At 30.4% G+C, this 19,291-nt stretch overlaps 1 long non-coding RNA gene across 1 annotated transcript; it reads right to left on the bottom strand.

Moving 5' to 3' along the window:
* Window positions 1-3,561: 3,561 nt before the first annotated feature.
* On the bottom strand, window positions 3,562-5,709 carry LOC112295140 (uncharacterized). Its single transcript, XR_002973557.3, has 2 exons — window positions 4,154-5,709; window positions 3,562-4,048 (listed from the first exon to the last, which is right to left on the bottom strand). It is a non-coding gene; the product is annotated as an uncharacterized LOC112295140 (long non-coding RNA).
* Window positions 5,710-19,291: the final 13,582 nt, after the last annotated feature.

Raw genomic sequence — 19,291 nt, 5'->3', positions numbered from 1 at the left:
GAAAGCTGTGTTCAGGGCCTACGTTGTATCTAGAGCAAGCCTTTTTCCCTCTTCGATAATTGAGGATGGTAGCGAACCACGACTCCACGACACGAAGTCAAACGTGTGTCACTGTCATATACGTTGACTAGTCCTCAGAGCTCTCCACCTTCGCAGCCATTCGTTTCGCTTTTTTCTAGCTTTGCTTGTAATTTCTGGTGTTTTGCTCGATGCTAGTAAACCCGTAGGTGCATCCTTCGCCTAGCAGACCTTCTGCAGAAACACTCTCACGCCTCGCACACCCCTTCAGATTCCCTCCGCCTGATGATAACTCCGACACTTTCTGTTTCTATATCAGAGTCATGAGTTTAGGGATCTAGCATAGGATCCTGTGGAGTATCCAATGCAGCTTCTAGCGAAATGTCAACGATACATTGAACATCGCTAATGCAGCAGTAGCGCAATTGAAAATCATACATGTTTCGTTTTTAATTTGAAGCATTGATCACTAAAAAAAGACGAGCATCGATTAAACCACAGATGAACACACAAGTGCAGACATGCTCGAGGTGCTTCGGACGCAGCATCATGGTTGTGTGGAGGACAATGGCACATGCCGCACAACCAAGTCATCCAATGCAGACACTAAACTGTAGCAGATCGGAATCTGTTTCGGGCATTCCCAACACACAAAAATGGGTTCATGAAATCAACACTGAAGCTGCGTCCCTCCGAGGTCAGAAGTTTCTAGGAAGCTGCTGCTGGGTAGTTGCTTCTGAAAGCTTTTTCGAGGTTGCTTCTTAACAGTTTCAGTGTCGGCCTCCTCAAGTGCCATCATTTGCCTTGTTTCATCTGTTGCTTTTTTTTCTTTTCTTTTACTTTAAAGTTATTGTTCCCTGAGGCTGTTGCTTGGGGAGCTTCTTGGAGAAAGCGGGATTGGTCCCCATAAATCCAATTTGTATTAATAGATTATTTTCTTATACATTCCACTTTAGAGCTTTTTTAGAAAGTATTTTAGGAAGTATTTAGAAAGTTTGGGATTTGGGTTGTTGAGTTTTAAAATGTGGTAACTATTCTTTGGGAACTCAAAGTTAGCTTAGACCAATTATTGTCATTCTGGAGGTGAAAGAGTTATTCACAATTAATACGATGCAATGGCATTGTGCATATCTCTATACGGAAGAGAACTAATTGTTACTAAATGGTTAAAGTTTTTTCAAATCAAAACACTAAGAATTTATGTCAGAACGTTTCCACACTAAACATCAAAGTAGTGTTGAGACAATTTATTTGGAAATGTACACAATGTCAGTGTTTGTATTGATGCAGACTTCGAAATCTAATACCCGCTGTTCAGTGCTCCAAAACATGTTAAATTAATTAATTTGAGTAAAATTTTGAACATGGTCATTTGAATCATAATCCTCAGTTGTGTACGTGTTGAATTTTCCATGGCATTCTTAATGTTGTACTTTTAAAGCATATTTAAAATTTCTTTTTAGTACGATCATATATATATATATATATATATATATATATATCTTGTGATTTAAATAAAGAAAAGTCATGCCAATTTCAGTGTGTGTATATATATATATATATATATATATGTGTGTGTGTGTGTGTAATGTCTGTTGTTACCAACTCAAAGCTAATTTTAGCAATTATTTACGAAATTCAACCAGAATCAATTCAAGTGTAATTCCATGTACAACTTGTCTGTTGAATATTTGATGATTTCATAATTAAGGAGTTTTACTGAACATACTTAAGCTAATAGTTACACCCATTATTCTCTAAACTGTGGCATCTACTACAACGTTCATATATTTGTACTGTTGACTGTTTAAAAAAAAGGAATGTAGTTTTTTTTATTTTTTTATTTTAAAAAGACAAAAAAAGGAATACCGTCATGAATGGTATATCAAGATGTAAAGTTAAGAAGCTTCACCTCATGCTGAATTCATTCAGCAAAAATCCTAACATTTCATTACATTCCTGCTTTTGGGGTATTCCACAAACAATGACTTCCTACAATGGGCCCAAAGCTGCCTTGAAATGCAAGCAATGTAAATGAAACGTGCAGCTTCTGGATCCTTCTGACACTAGTATGTAAAAAGCTATGACTTTCTCTACAGCATTAGTGTTAAATGAAAAGTCAGGTTTGGTAGACTATCCATTTCATGCTAGATATTTCATCAAGGGAGAATACAAACTAATATTTAAGGTTAAAAATAGAAATAATTCGTATATATAAATATAAATATAAATATATATATATATGTTTTAAGACATGGAACATGTTTTGTTATTATCATACATTTTAGTCAAAATAGAATACACATTTGTGCATCCCATGTTGCAAATTTAATGAACATGTTAAAAGATAGTATTGTGTTAGTGGCAAAGATTAAAAAGGTTACCTTTTTCTAGTATATCGTGCTTAAACTTTATACACATTGAGGTGGAATTAGTGAATAAAGACACACCGTTGTTCCTATTTTAAAACTTTGTGTAAAAGTGTTTAAAATAATTATAGTATTATTTGCATATTTAATGAAAGAATATTTGATAAAGACTATTTTAATCATTTCATAAGCATTCATTAATTTTGTGTAATGAAAAAAATATATTCTAATCGCAACAAGTTATAGTAGCCAAATAAATATTTATAAACATACTTTTATTTATTGTTTCTTAAATCTTGTTTGAAATTATATACAAAAAAGTTCTTTGGAAACAACATAATTAACAATAGAAGTAGATTTTGCACCATATATATATATATATATATATATATATATCTCAAAAATCATATTTAATAAGGCTCAAGCATTGCATAATTTAATTATAGTATATGGATTTCCACTCTATTTAGTTTACATCAAAATTTTAAATTTTTCCATCTTTTTTAGTGAGATTTATTATTATTATTATTATTATTATTATTATTATATTTCATTTTAATTTTATTAAAACTCTGATACATTTTCTGGAAGTTAATACATTCTTCTTGGATTTTTGAGCATTTAAGCATGTTATTTTTTTTTGTGTCACATGTATGGTCGTCTATGAACTATTTGATTGTTAAGTAATCATAAGTTCTCCCAATGTTATAAAAAGTTTCACATATGAATTTTGAGTATAAATGTTTTTAAAATATTTTTTTTGGGAAAGAACACATTTATGTCATAATTTTTTTGAAATAGGATTATCAATAAAACACAAGTTTTAAATTTTTTAACCAATTTTTTTTAAAAAATAATCTTGTTCATTGCAAATCATATTTAATATAAGAAAATTGTAGAAAAATTATGTATATAGCAATAGGCATAATATGATGTTAGATATTTAAGTAGGACACAAACGCAGTAAAATTTAATTTTACAGAGATTTGTATTAAACAATGATACCACAGATTATGATATAAACTTCTTTTGAGTAGCATTAAGTGAATCAAATCAAAGATCAGAGTCATAATTGCTTTTATCTTGTTAAAATGGAATACTTGAAATCCTACAAACCAAACCATAAATTATTTGCTCATTTATTTATGGAAAAGAAATGAAGGCTCTGATTGAATTACATCAAAATTAAAATTAGAATTCACAGTGCTTAATTGAAGAAAAAGTAATTTCGTCAATAGAATTAATCATAAGCCCATTGCCCATGCCATTAAATTAGCACTTGGGTTTGTTTCAAGGCCTTCACCTTCTGTTCTGTTCTTGATTTGCCTCTGCTTGTGGTAGCACATCATGCAACACACGAAGCACTAATGCACACACATATTGAGCCATGTACTGTTGGCAACATGTTTGCCTATGTTATACTTCATTTCCATACTCGATTAATCTACTAAAAGAAACAACTACTAAGCATGCACAGATCAAAGTGAAGTTGAAGCCTCAGATCCAGCTTGCAGCATTGCAGAAACCACAAACATTAGTAGTACAGCAATCAACCGAAATTAAGGTTTTTGTAAGGATGGGTGAAATACTCAGATTTTTCATTGTCACTCACTCACTTCGTCAGTTTTGGGAGTTTGTTCTTGTGCATCACCAAATCAAATCTGTTTCAATGCAACATAAGTAAATCACAGATTAGTATGGAATTCAAAAACAGTCTCAAGTATGTCATCGAACACTGTTGCAAAGGGTTTGAGGAATAAACGCACCTGGGCGGCATTCGCAGTAGCAGAACCAGCAGTTTTCTTCGCAGGAATTGGAATCCATTCACAATGCTGCGTAGCGTAACAGAACACCAGCAGTGCCTTCATGTGTATATTCATTGCTGGGGCAATGAAGCGACCTTCCCGATCTCGACAGTTTTTGAACGTTGAGGATCTGAGAACAGCCCAACTTCGAGCGGTAGAGAAATTTCTCATTCAAGGGAACGATGCATTTTAGCACCAACGCCTTGACAAGGTGGAACTTATTATCCGTAACGAAATTGATGGAAGTGGACGAAGAATCAACCTAAATCTGTGAAGAAACCAATTCCAAGCATAAACAAGGCTTGGAATTGTTCCATGGGACTCTCAAGGTTGGACAACGTTATGCTTATGAAACCCAGCTCTCCTCTTGGTCACCATGATTCTCCAAACCCGTAGCAGGATACATATTCCTAAATCAGTAGCTTCCGGACGAGAGTGATGCTGAACAAGACTCTTGCGAGCTTACAGATTATCCTGCATCGGTTGAACCTGTGGAATATGGCATGGCAAGTACAAACGGCAACTCCAACACTCTGCTGTTACATTGACATCAGCATACGACGCCATAGACGTGTCAGAGATAAGTCCAAAGCACGCAACAAGGGAATAAAAACGCAAGGGACACATTCAGGTGATCAACTTACGGACCGCAAAGTTGCCTGGATGGTTTATCAGCATCAGCGCAGATATCCTCAAGTTCTTTATTGTCCTCGTAGTGTCTCCCATGCATGAAAGTGCGGGTAGTTACTCTAATTTTTAAAGGTTAGAATTTAAGTAAATTGGGGTTGGAATGCACGAAATGAATGCTAATGTATGAGGTGGGAATATTGCAGTCATCAGAAACTCTCAGCAGAAAGCTCTCACCACAGCTTCTGCCGAGAATCGACCACCACCAGCAAACAAGATGCTAGCGCGAGACAACCCATGGCCCAGAAAAATACACCGATCATGAATGAAGCCATTAGGGAGGGACTGGCATCACCAAGGTTAACGAAAATTCTTTATGTGGGTAACTGTAACGTAGTCTTGATATGAATCAATGATTTGTTCCGTTGTGTCTCTGACCTCAATCTGCACCCCTACATGAAGATCCGAACGACAACTTGAGCCTCCGTGGATTGTCCATGTGAGACTGGAGTGAAGAAGTGAAGAAGCGTACCTAGAACCACAAGGACACTCGCAGCAACAAACTCCGCGAAGCAGGTACCAATGAACTCTGGCAAAGCACTGGTGATACTTGTTGCCGAGGTCCAAGGTCAAATTCATACCATAAAATATAGAAAATTCCTTAAATTATAATACATGATCTTTAGAAGAAGATGCTGCACAAGAATCCAACTGCAACTTTTATTATCATTATTATTATTATTTATTGTAGGTGATTAAATTTATTTCTTAGTATATTATCTTCTTTTATGTTTACATTTATTTATCATGTTTAGAGTTTCCATCTTACAAATAGTAACCTTCTTGCCAATGTTAAGTCTTTTCTTATGTTGTAAGAAACTTAATTTGTTGAATATCAAATATTATGATTTTCATTTTCAATTGTATATTTTCAAGGCACATTATATTTTTTCATAATTGTTGAAGTTTTGAAGTGCAATTACATAATTTTAAAAATAGAATTAAAATAATTAATTTTTAATTTTAATAATATTAAAATCTTCTAATTTTTAATTAATTTTTTAATATAATCAAGTAAATTTAATAGCAATTTCATCATATCATAGTCTAATCTATACAAAAAATTGGCAAGTAAATATAGTATCATTGTACTTAACACCAATTATTAGTTATAAAAATTATAAAGGATATATGTGTAATCATGTTGAGATTTAAAAAAAACATATCTTTCTTATATATTGACATTATGAAAATTTTGCATATAGAGCTATTAAAAAATATCATAAATTGTATAATAAAAAAACTAAATTATATATATATATATATATACGCATACATATATTCATATTTAAAAATCATGCTAAAAGTTGGAAATTTATATTACAAACCTAAAAAACTAAAATTAATAAATCTGTTTTTATAAATTATTTAAATCTTTTGCAAGGATGCAAGTTTGGTTTAGTATTGATTGTAGGATTTGATAATATATAGCTCTTTGCAAAGCAAGATTGTGACCAACAAAGAAAATTATAAGTAAGAATTTGGAGAACATATTTAAACAAGCTACTAACAATACTCAGCTTAGTAATATTAATTTTATACATAATTTGTCTCATATTAATTTTTTGCAAATTGCTAAAAATATGGATGTTAAAAGATTCATATTGGTACAGCACAAATGAAAAGAAGCAAGAAAATAAAACTATTCAAACTTAAGATATATTTAATTCCAAGTCTCTTTTTCAAGAAGATATAGTTCACCATTTACAATCTGAGATAAAAGTATCTACACCATATTTTCTAGCTCAACCTTAAGTTAATTAATAAGTGAATATTTTTCCTCAAAAATCAATCTTAGAAAGTCTCTAAGTGATAACACTCATTGTTTTATCTCACAATGAGAGTTTGCTTAAATTTAAGCTTGTTTCATTTATATCTACCATGGTTGCAATAACATCTTTATTTAGAAGAGTCTTCATTAATCATGTTCTAAAAGAACATATATACATGGTAAGTAATCATAGCAAGTTCACTATTATTCTAGTCTATAATATCTCATTTAGTTTTAGAATTAAACTTTCTTCTTATATTTTTTTTTATAATAAAAATTAATTGAAAGGTCATAATAATCTATCAAGGAAGAATTAAGAGGCATATGTCATTTTAGAAAGCAAGAGATTAATCAATAAAATTTAATTAGAGGATTTTTTAAGGTTGAATGTCACTACTTTAATTTCCAATCTTGCCTACATCTTTAGCAATACAAATAAAGTAACTATAAGATCTAGTACTCCTTATAATAAAATACATATACTTTGAAGAAAATGCAAGTTAAATAGAATTATTAACTAACTTCAATCTATAAAAATACTATAATAGTAGAGAGAATAAGAATCAAATATCAATAATGTTGGAGTCACATTAGAAAGGTTGTATAGTGAAAGAACTTGTAATCTAGTATTGCCTTTAATCTATAATCTATAACCTATGCATACTTATAAATGATCATGTACAAAACACCAAAATGGGCACATTGCATATCTTTCCAAGTTAACTTCCATTCTAATGCAATGCCTAATAGCAAAAGATACATCGGTTCTTCACACCTATAAACCAATTCAAGCACCTATACATAATATCAAATTCTAGCTTAATAGTAAAGTAACAATAATATCTCAATATTTTGGATTTCTATTATATAACCAAATAACAATAAAAATATGATTAGTACTCCAAAAATTGGATCACCAAAAAGCTCCAATGTAGTTGTAGCATTTTTTCCAAACATTGACTCATTGAAGATATATATATATATATATATATATATATATATGTGTGTAATAGAATATTCATGTGCAATTGGCTCCTCTATCCATACTTGTTAGATAAAAAATTTGGGCCTCATCCATTAAGAAATTTATTAGTATTATCTTTGTCAAGGTCAAATTGAAGAGATTTTGATTATGTTATTAATTTTTTCTTATATTATTAAAAAATAAGACTCCATCATGGTGAAGCAATTTTAACCTCATTGATCCACATGTCAACAATTCCTTGGTAATCTTAAGCTTGAATCATGCAATTTCAATTGAAGTATTATTTATGGTGTAATTCCTTACTTAGCTGCTTATTACAATGTATCTAAATAGGTAGGTCAATGTCCAAGTCAAATATACTTTCAACATCTAAGGTAAGGTAAAAGAACATAAATCCATGGAAAGTCCATTTTACAAATATATAAAAAAGATTCTAAAATCTTTAAAAAATCTTCAACATTATTGTAGATCTTTCTAAAAAGATTTAAAATTTAATAGAAGTATGTAGTACATAGCTTAGAAATTAAGCTATATTAGTAGAATTTTAGATAACTTCTAAAATAAATTAGGAAACAAGCTACATGGTTTAATTTGGACCCCACGATATTTTAGAAAGTTTTTTCATGAACTTCTTAAGACTTGACTAATAACTCATGTACTAGCTTATGTGGCTAGATATGAGAAACTTGGACTTTAAGCCTTAGATCTTGTAAGTAGTATGATTAGATATAAGATTAATGTCTTCCTTAGTTTTTTCAATTTATGTCTTGAGTTTATTCTTTATATAACCTTTAGGCCTTCTTATTCTTGACATTAACTATTGATTATTATTTTCTTAGCTATTCTTTATTTTATATATATATATATATATATATATATATATTATCTTTAATACTTAAAATTATTATTATTTTATTAAAATTATGATTATATTATTTAAAATTTGATAAGACTATTGATTTTTTAAAAAAAATTGTTTTGTCTTAAAAATTAAGTAGACCATTTCATTTTTTAGGTATTTTTTATGTAAAAAAGTGAATAAACTATTCACTTCTTAGATATTGTTTTGTATTAAGAAATGAGTTTATTATACCATTTCTTAAATTTTTTGATAAGAATATAGTTTCATATAGAAAAAAAGTAAAATATATATGGAGAAAGTGACAATAGATTTGTTACAATTGTAGATCTTCATGACCATTTCAATACTCTTTGAATTAAAATGTGACATAACAATAGGTTGTTATGGTGTCGAGCCTAATTTATATCTACAAAAAATTTAGAAAAGAGGGAATTAGGATAGAATTATCCTTTCTTCCTTTTCTTCTATAAGAACTTTGTTAGACTATCAATAGGCATGGTTAAGGTACAACACTCTTTGCAAGGATTTTTGAAAAGAGAGCATCTAAAAGAAATTTTTGAATTTTAATTTTTTGAATGCATTAGATTTTTTTTCTAAAATTTTTTATTTTAATTTTTTGAATGCATTAGATTTTCATTTTTTATTTTATTTAGTGTGAAACCTTATTTTTGCAAATTTGGAAGTATCTTATTTTGATTTTTTTTTCAGCATTTGTTTTCAATGTTTTTTTCATTCTATTAAATAGGTGAATTCTTATATTACATAGGAGTCATCTTTGAATGCTTATATAAGATGTTAATAACAAAGTTGAAAGTTTACATCAAGAAGTTTTATAATTATAAAAAACAAGTACAAGTAGACCAGCATTACAATTGGATTTTAGAATTTTTTCTACAAAAAGTTTAATTGAAACAAAGATCAACATGCTAGAGAAATTTGACGGCACTAGATCAAGATTTTGAAGATTTTTATAACAAATTATTTTATTTACTTATTTTTTTATACCTACACATATATCAATATCTTCATGGTATTATTAAAGTAGATTTGATAGATACACTTTTGTATGAGAATGCTCTCTATTGATTTGTACCATTGAAAAAAAAACATTCAAGACTGTTTTATGATCTTAATTCATCTCTAAAGATATTTATTGTTATATCTTCAAATAGAAATTGAAAAAAAATAGAAAAAAATAAACTTCACTCTTTATGACAAAGATCACATTTTATTGCTATATATGCTATTAAATTTCAATAACTTACAAAAAATGTAGATTGAAATGACAAATTTTTTCTTAAATAATTTTGAAATAGATTGAATAATAACATAAAAGAATTATTATTTGCATTGTCAAAAGCTAAATTTTTAGAGTAATTTATTATTTAAGCAATTATACATGATAATTTGCTATTTAAAAGATGTCAAAAAAAGACTTGATTTTAGAGAAGAAAATTAAATTATGGCATCTAATTCTAGGAGTATGAAAAACTATTCTTCAAAATTCAAACCTATAAAAATTGATACCACTCAATTTAAGTAACTAATTCTTGAAGAAAAAAATAAACATCAATGTGAAAATTTATACTTATATTATAGAGAATTATGACAAGATTGTATAAGATTTTAAAATAAAATTAAATATATTTTGACTTTTAAAGTATAAATTCAAAGTTAAAAGAATGTTAGGAATGAGAAATTAATGAAAATAAATAAACAAGTATAACAAAATAAAAATAAAGAAGTATATATATTAAAATGAAATTAGAATGGCTATTGCCAAAAGATAAGGAAATTAGAGATTCTTGAATCTAGAGTAGAAGCAAGAAAGAAGTTGATAAGAGTGAAGAAGGCTTCACTCTTGTCTCTATATATACTATTTAACTAGGAGCTACATGGCGATGTTCCATAGGACCTCTAATATGTGTTGACTTTACAAGACACATGTCTTAGCTTACAAAGCAAGTTTTTTATGTGTGCCACATAGTTAGCTTATTCTTCAAGCTACTAATATGTGTGGTACATGGCTAACTTGTTGACTACGTTTCTAATCTAAAAAATCAATTGTAGGAACCTATAAAGTCAAAGCAGCATCTATAAAGCTTCTAAGAAGCTACTATATAAGATATTATGGAATTAACTTATTTTTATCTACTTTTATTTAATTATATAGGTAAATATTGGTTTACATGTATATGTCCATCACATTATTCTCCTTTTAGGGACAACTTCAATGAGGAGCAGTCATCATATGTTGAAAAAATCCAAGATGTAGTGAATTATATTTGTCACATACTTTGATCTTTATTCTCTTTGAAGGTGATTGATAGGACCTCTCAACCATCAATAGTATACCATACCAAGGTAAAAAGACCACTCACTTATTTGATCATTGTTGAGACCTTCATAACTTCTTTCAAAGAAAACATTTGGAACATTGTTAGGAGTTGTTTCTACATATAATAAAATTGCCAAAATATTAGGATTCCCTTCCAAGGTTGTAATATCAAACGTATTATATCTCACTATCTTTTTTAAAAAGAACATGTTGTTCTTGAGGAGATTCATCTTAATTAGATTATCTTGAAGGTTGTGACAATTGTAATGTTTCATCTGGCAAGTCAGCAAACAAAGGCTCTTCAGTCAAATCCACAAGTTGTTGATTTTCCATCTTCTTAGTATTACAAATACAAAGCAGCTATAACAAGAATAGAAAGTAGAATATTATCTTACTTAGATCTTGTTTCTTTTATAGGAAAGATCTTCATCTTGATTTTAATGGATGTTTTTGATGAAAAGCCTCTACTTTCTTTGATAAATTTGTAAGATTCTTTGTTGGCTCTCATGTGCATTCACTAATGTCATATCTGCACTAATGGATAAGATATCCTAATTTATTTTGGAATTGCCTTGAGTCTAGAATTTCTTCCACTTCAAATTCTTTATTATTGTCTACTTCTATAGGAGGAAGTGGAGCTTGTCTTTTCCTTGGTATATTCACAATCTTATTTGGTTCAAGAAGAGACATGTCGAAGACATGATAGTTCTTCATTGACTCTGATAGATGTAATTAATAAGCAACTAGATTGATTTGTCGACAAATAGGAAAAGGTCCAAGCTTGTGGTAGTTCAACTTATTACAAAGATCAATAGTCTTGATATTATGATAAAGTAACCATACCTTATTACCTACATTAAATTTTGGTTATTTCTTTTGATAAGCATTTGAGTTGATCTTTTGTCGTTTTTGAGCTTCCTTTAATTTTACCTTCATTGTTATATATAGCTCAGACAAACAATTTGCCAAAACTTTCGTTGTAAGATTATCAACTTTTGAAAAGTCAAAAACATCAAGTTATGGATGATAACTATAATTGATAAAGAAAGGTATTTATTATATAGAAGAATGTATTATATTATTATAAGTAAAATTTACCAATGGCAAGAAGGTTCTTCAATTATCTTGTTGATAATTAATGGTACATCTTAAATATTCCTCCAAAATTTGATTTAGATGCTCCATCTATCCATTACTTTGAGGATAAAAGGCCAAAGATAGCTTTATATCTACTTTTAAAATCTTGAAAAAGATTATTTTAAAACTTAATACAAATTAAGTCTCCTTATCTGATATAATATCCTTGGACAATCCATGATATCAATAGATATTGTCAAGAAAAAGTTTGGTTGTTTCTTCATCTATAATAGATTTTGTACATGGTATAAAATATACCATCTTTGTAAAATAATCTATTATTATAAATATAAAATCATATGAACTTGAAACTAGAAGATCCGTGATAAAATTCATAGAAACAAAAAACCATGACTATTTTGGAATAGGTAATGGCTGAAGAAGTCTATAAGGTTGATGACGTGGAGTTTTAAATCTTGAGAAAATATCATATGATTGAAAAAAATCTTTAACCACCTTCTATATTTGCGGCCACCAAAAATCTTTAGATATCAGTTCTAAAATCTTATTGTATTCAAAATGTGAAGCTACTAGGAAATTATGGTGTACTTAAAAAATACAAAAACATGCTTTTTCTTTTGGAATATATATGCATCATTTGAAATAGAACAATTTGTTTTTGAATTCAAATTTGAAAGCATCATAAGACTTAGAAGAAAGATTCTTGATATCATGAATAAGAAGATCAGAAGACATATTTGATTGAATTTGTTTAATGAAAGTTGAATCAATAGTCTTTGTTAATTTCATAATTTGAAGATAAAAATGCTTCAGCTTCAAGAATTTTTTTCTTTGTTGATCAAAAGTTACATCTCTTTCTTTTGATAAGAATGTCTAGAGAGAGTATCTAATAAACCTTGTTGTTTTTCAAATCGATATGTCATCTTGAAATCAAATCTTAATAAAGACATGCTTCAACGAGCTTGGCGACGATTCAACACACATGTTAATATGAAGTATTTGAGATTTTTATGATTTGTATGTATGGTGATTGGATTGGAAGTGCTTTCTAAATAATGATGCCATTCTTGAAAAGAATCCACAATTGTAAAAAGCTCTTTGTCATGGATTTCATAGTTAAACTCGGCTGCTGAAAATTTCTCAAAATAAAAAGCTATTGGATGAAGTTTATCATTTGTTTCCATTTGTAATAATATGGCACTCAAAGCAAAGTCTAATGCATCTATTTTTGTAAAGAATGCCTTAAAAAACTTAACGAGATACAAGATTGATAAAAAAACAAAAGCTATCTTTAAAGCTTCAAATGTTGCTTCTCCTTCTTGATTCTATTGAAGTTTGTCTTTATAAGTCAAATAAAGAAGTAGAATTGTAATTCAAGAGAAGTCCTTAATAAAGATCTAATAGTAATTAGTAAATCTTAAAAAATATTAGACATCTTATACTATTTTTGAGATCTTTCAATCCATAATAGTTTGAACTATCTTAAGATCTATCATAAGTCGATCATTTGAAATGATGTAACCTAAGAAGTCAACTTGAGTAGTGTGGAATACACACTTTTCTATTTTGGCATAGAATCCAACATCTTTTAATTTTTGTAACACATGACAAACATGAAGTTCATATTCTTCTATGTTCTTAGAGTAAATTAAGATATTGTCTAGATAACAAACAACAAAATCGTCCAAAGACTTTCAAAAAACATCATTCATAAGATGTTGAAAAGTTGCTAGTATATTTGTAAGTCTAAAAAATATGATATTATATTTGAAATGTCCATACTTGATTCAAAATATAATTTTTTTTATTTATCTCTTTCTTTGATGCATACCAAATTGTATGTTCATTGTAGATTTATTTTTGTATAGATCTTAGTTTGATTCAAATAATAAAAAAGTCCAAATATTAAAGATAGTGGACACATGTTTTTGATGGTGATCTTATTGAGTCCTCAATAATCAACACCCATTTGCAATTGATCCATCTTTTTCTTTTTATCTATTTGTTATTTCCAATAGGAGCCTCAATTCTTGCATCTACAAACACAAGTTTAATTGTACTAGACTTGTGATTTTTTACTTGTGATTAACTATATCTTTAGTTATATTTTTAAAAAAATTAAGAGTACAAGAAATCCAATCTACTCAAGGATTGTATTTTTTTAACCGTGATAAGCCTAAAATAATTGGATTAGAAGATATGTTAAGTCTTTTAGCAAATTCTTCATCTTAAAAATATATTGAGGATCTTGAATTTAATAAGGCAAAGGCTTTGTAATATTTAGGTTCTAAAATAATATTTAATATAAAACAAAGAGAGGATTTTGAAGAGAGAATATGACCTTCATTAGATATTATATAAGGTTCCAACTATACGGTTCCTATTATAGCTAAACAAACTTATTTTTTGATATATTATCTACTTTGAAATTTTTACTCTTTATTTTATAATTATGTCATTTCTTTAAAAAATGTTAAATATTGTACTTAGATTCTCTACAATATTAGCACAATTCTTTCTCACGGTGATGAGTCTGTTCTTGCTTAGTGAGAGATTTGAAATGTATGACATCAATTTACATATTCTCTACTTTTGAATGTATGTATTAAGGAGGCACTAGTGTTGCCATCAAATTATAGTAATGTTGAGGTCCACTTATTTGACTCTCAGATTGAAATTCAAAAAGTCAATTAACACACTTCACAACAAAGTCAATTGCTTGACTCAATGTTTGAGGATCAAGTAAGTTGAACATCAATTTCTTTACTTCATATTATAATCCATAAAGAAATTGGCTAATGAGTGCAGTATCATTCTACTTCATATTAATTGTACGCTATTAAAATTGTGAAGCATATAATATTATAGATTGATTGTCTTATTGCAAAATACAAATCTTGTTGGTTGCAACACAAGTTGAATCATGTTCTCCATACATAGATCAAAACTCTACGAGAAAAGCCTCCAAATTATCTAGTATTAGATCTTGTCATTTAAAAAAAGATGAAAACCATAATAATGCTGAATTTGAAAGAAGTGTACTAATGAATTTAACTTATGATCATAGAGTTGGATAGCTTTGGAATTGAAGTTCAATCACAAGTTGTACTTGATTGATAAATCTTTGAAACTTGAATCTTTTACCATCAAACTTCTCAAATAGGACAACTCTTGGTTTTTTAGCATTGAAAGGATATTCCATTGTAAGAAAAGAGACATGATTGGATGAAGATGTTGAAGCACCTCCAATCATGTCTATATCTTCATTTCCTACTATTTTTGTTACTTCTTGTAGTAGTAAACTGAGTTGATGCATTACAAGTATCAAGTCTTTCAATTGCTTTATATTTGTATGATTGTACTTTTCATTTCAACAAGCTCTGACATGATAATACTTAAAAAAAAAAGTCTAATATTGCTCAAGATAAGTAAAAGAGAGGACTTGGAAATAAAGAAGATATTAAGAATAATATTAGTTCAGAAGAAGGTAATCAATAACTTCTAATATGCTTATGTCTTATCAAGAGAAATGCATAATCCACTCTTAATCAAGACAAGATAAATCTTGAAATACTATTAGATTAATTCAAAAATCCAAAATCTTTCTAATCTAGAACAATATAAGGCTTCTTCACAAAATAGGACAAAACAAACAAGAACAAAATTAAATGGAAGTAAACAAAATAAGACATGAAATACAAAACTAAGCAAATAGAAATAAAACAAAACAAATTACAACAAAAAGATGCAAAACCAAACTTTATTAAGAGAAAGAATCCAAAGCCATACTTGACCAGATGCTCTAAAAGCCCATGGCCAGTCATATTTATACCTTGTCCTACTACCCTAGACTTTCTAGAATGTTCTTACGTGGTGGATTCCACCTAGATAACTGTCCTAAATTCTTTCTAGAATGTTCTACGGTAGATCCTACTTGATCTATTATCCTAACTCCAATTCTAGAAACTTCTATGGTTCTAATTATCTATATAATTATCTTATCTATATCTTGTTACAGATAATTTTCCTTCACTAATACAAAACGTCTTTGTTTTTCTCTCAATGGTATTTCCAAATAGTTTCTTAGCAATGGGTGAAGTTTTTTGTAGGTTTCTATATTACATTGTGAATAAGATAATCTTTCCAAAGAACTTTGTATTGAAGTTGTGGACGTCCACTGCCACAACAAAGGTAGTGATGCTCCAAAATGTTGTCTACTTCATATTCTTGTTGGTCATCTACTACAACTAATGGTAGTGGTTGGTGTCGATCTGAAAAGTACTTTGATTCGGTATGAAATTCCTTCAATTGTGAAACATTAAAGATTAAATGGATCCAAATATGTGGTGGAAGCTTGAGGCAATATGCAACATGAGATATCACTACAGAGATGCAAAAAGGTCTAAGCCACCGAGGTACTAGTTTATGAATTTGGATTGATGTAGTAAGTAACAAGTTGGTGTTGAAGAGTAAGATCTGATTACCCTCTTAGAAGGTCTTATATTACCGATAGTTATTTGCATACTGCTTTTGTCGATTCTATGTAGTAAGAAGGTAGTACCGTATCTCTTATAAGGCCATTGTATGCCATTATATAAATTCCTCCATTGTCAAATTGTTGGTATCCATGGGATGATAGAGAGTTGTTTGTATAATTGGATGCTGATGTCAAGGACAAGAACTCGATGAAAAAATAGTTCAGACAAGTAAGCCTTCACTCAAAGAAAAGTAACAAAATATGAATAATAAGTATGTATATTGAAAAGAGAAACTAGAATGGCTATTGCCAAAAGACAAGAAAACTAGAGACCCTTGAAACTAGACTAGAAGCAAGAAAGGAGTTGACAAGAGTGAAGAAGCCTTCATTCTTGTCTCTATATATACTATCTAACTAGGGGCTACGTGGTGATGTTCTATAGGACCTCCAATATGTGTTGACTTTGTAGGACACATGCCTTGACTTACAAGGCAAGTTTTTCTATGTGTGGGCCACATAGTTAGCTTGATCTTCAAGTTAACGATATGTGTGGCACATGGCCAACTTGTTGACCACGTTTCTAATCCAAAAAGTCAATTAAAGACACCTATGAAGTCAAAGCAGCATCTAGGAAGTTTCAAGGAAGCTTCTATATTAAATATTATAGAATTAACTTACTTTTATTTACTTTTACTTACTTCTACCTATTTCTATATGTAATTATTAGCTTACATGATTATGGCCGTGACATTACCCCCCCTTCTAGAGACGAGTTCCACGAGGAGTGGTCATCATATATTGAAGAAATCTATGATGCGACGAATTGTATTCACCACATACTCTGATCTCTGTTCTCTTCAAAGATGATTGATAGGGCCTCTCAACCATCGGTAGTGTCCCATACCAGGGCGGGAAGACCACCCAGTTATTTGATCATTGTTGAGGCCTTCGTAACTTCCTTCGAATAGAATATTCGGAACACCATCAGGAGTTGTTCCTACTTCTAGCAAAATCACCAAACATCGAGAGTCCCTTCCCAAATCGTGATACTAAACGCGTTGTATCTCACCATCTATTCGAGGAAGAACATGTCGTTCTTGAAGATCTTCATCTCGATTGTGTCGTCTTGAAGGTTGTGATAATCGTAATGTCTCATCCGGCAGGTCAGCAAATGAAGGTTCTTGAGTTGAATCCGCTGGTTGTTGGCTCTCCATCTAATTAGCGTCACAAATGTAAAGAAGTTACAAACAAGGATAAGAAATTGAATGTTATCTTGCCTCAATCTTGTCTCTTTTATAAGAGAGATTTTCATCTTGGTTTTGATGGATGTCGTTGATGAAAAACTTTGACTTTAGTTGATGCATTTGCTAGATTCCTGGATGGCTCCCATGTGCATTCACTAATATCATATCCGCGCCAATGAACAAGATATTCCACCTTATTTCGGTGCCGCCTTGAGTCTAATATCTCTTCCACCTCAAATTCTTCATTATTATCTACTTCTATAGGAGGCGGTGGCATTTGTCTTCTTCCTTGTATATCCACTGTCTTATATGATTCAAGAAGAGACACGTGGAATACAGGATGGATCTTCATTGACTTCGGTAGATGTAACCGATATGCAACTGGGTTGATCTGTTCAGAAATAGAAAAGGGGCCAAGCCTACGATAGTCCAACTTGTCACAAGGTCGAGTAGTCTTGATATTGCGACGAAGTAGTGATACCTTATCACCCACGTTGATTTGTGGTTGCTCCTTACGATATAGATCTGCGTTTATCTTTTGTCGTTCTTGAGCTTCCTTCAATTGCGTCTTCATTATTGCATGTAACTCTGACAACCGATTTGCCATATCTTCTGCTGCAGGATTATCAACTTTTGAAAAATCAAAAGTATCAAGTCGTGGATGATAGCCATAATTGGCAAAGAAAGGTGTTTGTTGCGTGGAAGAATGTACTGTATTATTATAAGCAAACTCTGCCAATGGCAGAAGGGTTGTCCAATCATCTTGTTGGTAGTTGATAGTACACCTTAAATATTGCTCCAAGACTTGGTTTATGCGCTCTGTTTGTCCATCAGTTTGAGGATGGAAAGCCGAAGATAGCTTTATGTCCACTTTTAAAATCTTGAAAAGGGTCCTCCAAAATCTTGACACAAATTGAGTTCTCCTATCTGATATGATATCTTTAGGTAATCCATGATAGCGATAGATATTATCAATGAAAAACTTAGCTGTTTCTTCACCTGTGATAGATTTTGTACATGGCACAAAATGTGCCATCTTGGTGAAACGATCTACTATCACAAATATAGAATCATAAGATCTTGAGCTTGGAAGATCTGTGATGAAATCCATAGAAACAGAAGACCATGGTTGTTCTGGTATAGGTAATGGCTGAAGAAGTCCGTAAGGTCGATGACGAGGAATTTTTGATCTTGAACAAATATCACATGATTGTACAAAGTCTTTGACTGACTTCCACATTTGTGGCCACCAAAAATCTCTTGATATGAGTTCCAAAGTCTTATTATATCCAAAGTGCCCTGCTGTTGGAAAGTCATGACATGCTTGAAGAACACATAAACGTGCTTCTCCTTCTGGAACATATAGGCATCCTTCAAAATATAATAGATTATTCTTAAACTCGAACTTAGAAGGATCATGAGACTTGGAAGAATTATTCTCGATATCTTAAACAAGAGGGTCTGAGGACATACTGGACTGGATTTGCTTGAGAAAAGTTGAATCAACAGTCAATGTTGATTTCATTGCTCGGAGATGAAATTGCTTCGGTTTCAAGAGGACCGTTCTTTGTTGCTCAAAAGCTGCATCTCCTTCTTTTGGTACAAAATAAGAACGTCTAGATAGGGCATCAGACAAA

Source organism: Physcomitrium patens, chromosome 18, assembly GCF_059467195.1.
Source record: "Physcomitrium patens ecotype Gransden chromosome 18, ASM5946719v1, whole genome shotgun sequence".
Taxonomy (NCBI): Eukaryota; Viridiplantae; Streptophyta; class Bryopsida; order Funariales; family Funariaceae; genus Physcomitrium; species Physcomitrium patens.
The sequence above is the reverse complement of the archived record's forward strand: the minus strand, read 5'-3'. Positions and strand labels throughout refer to the sequence as shown.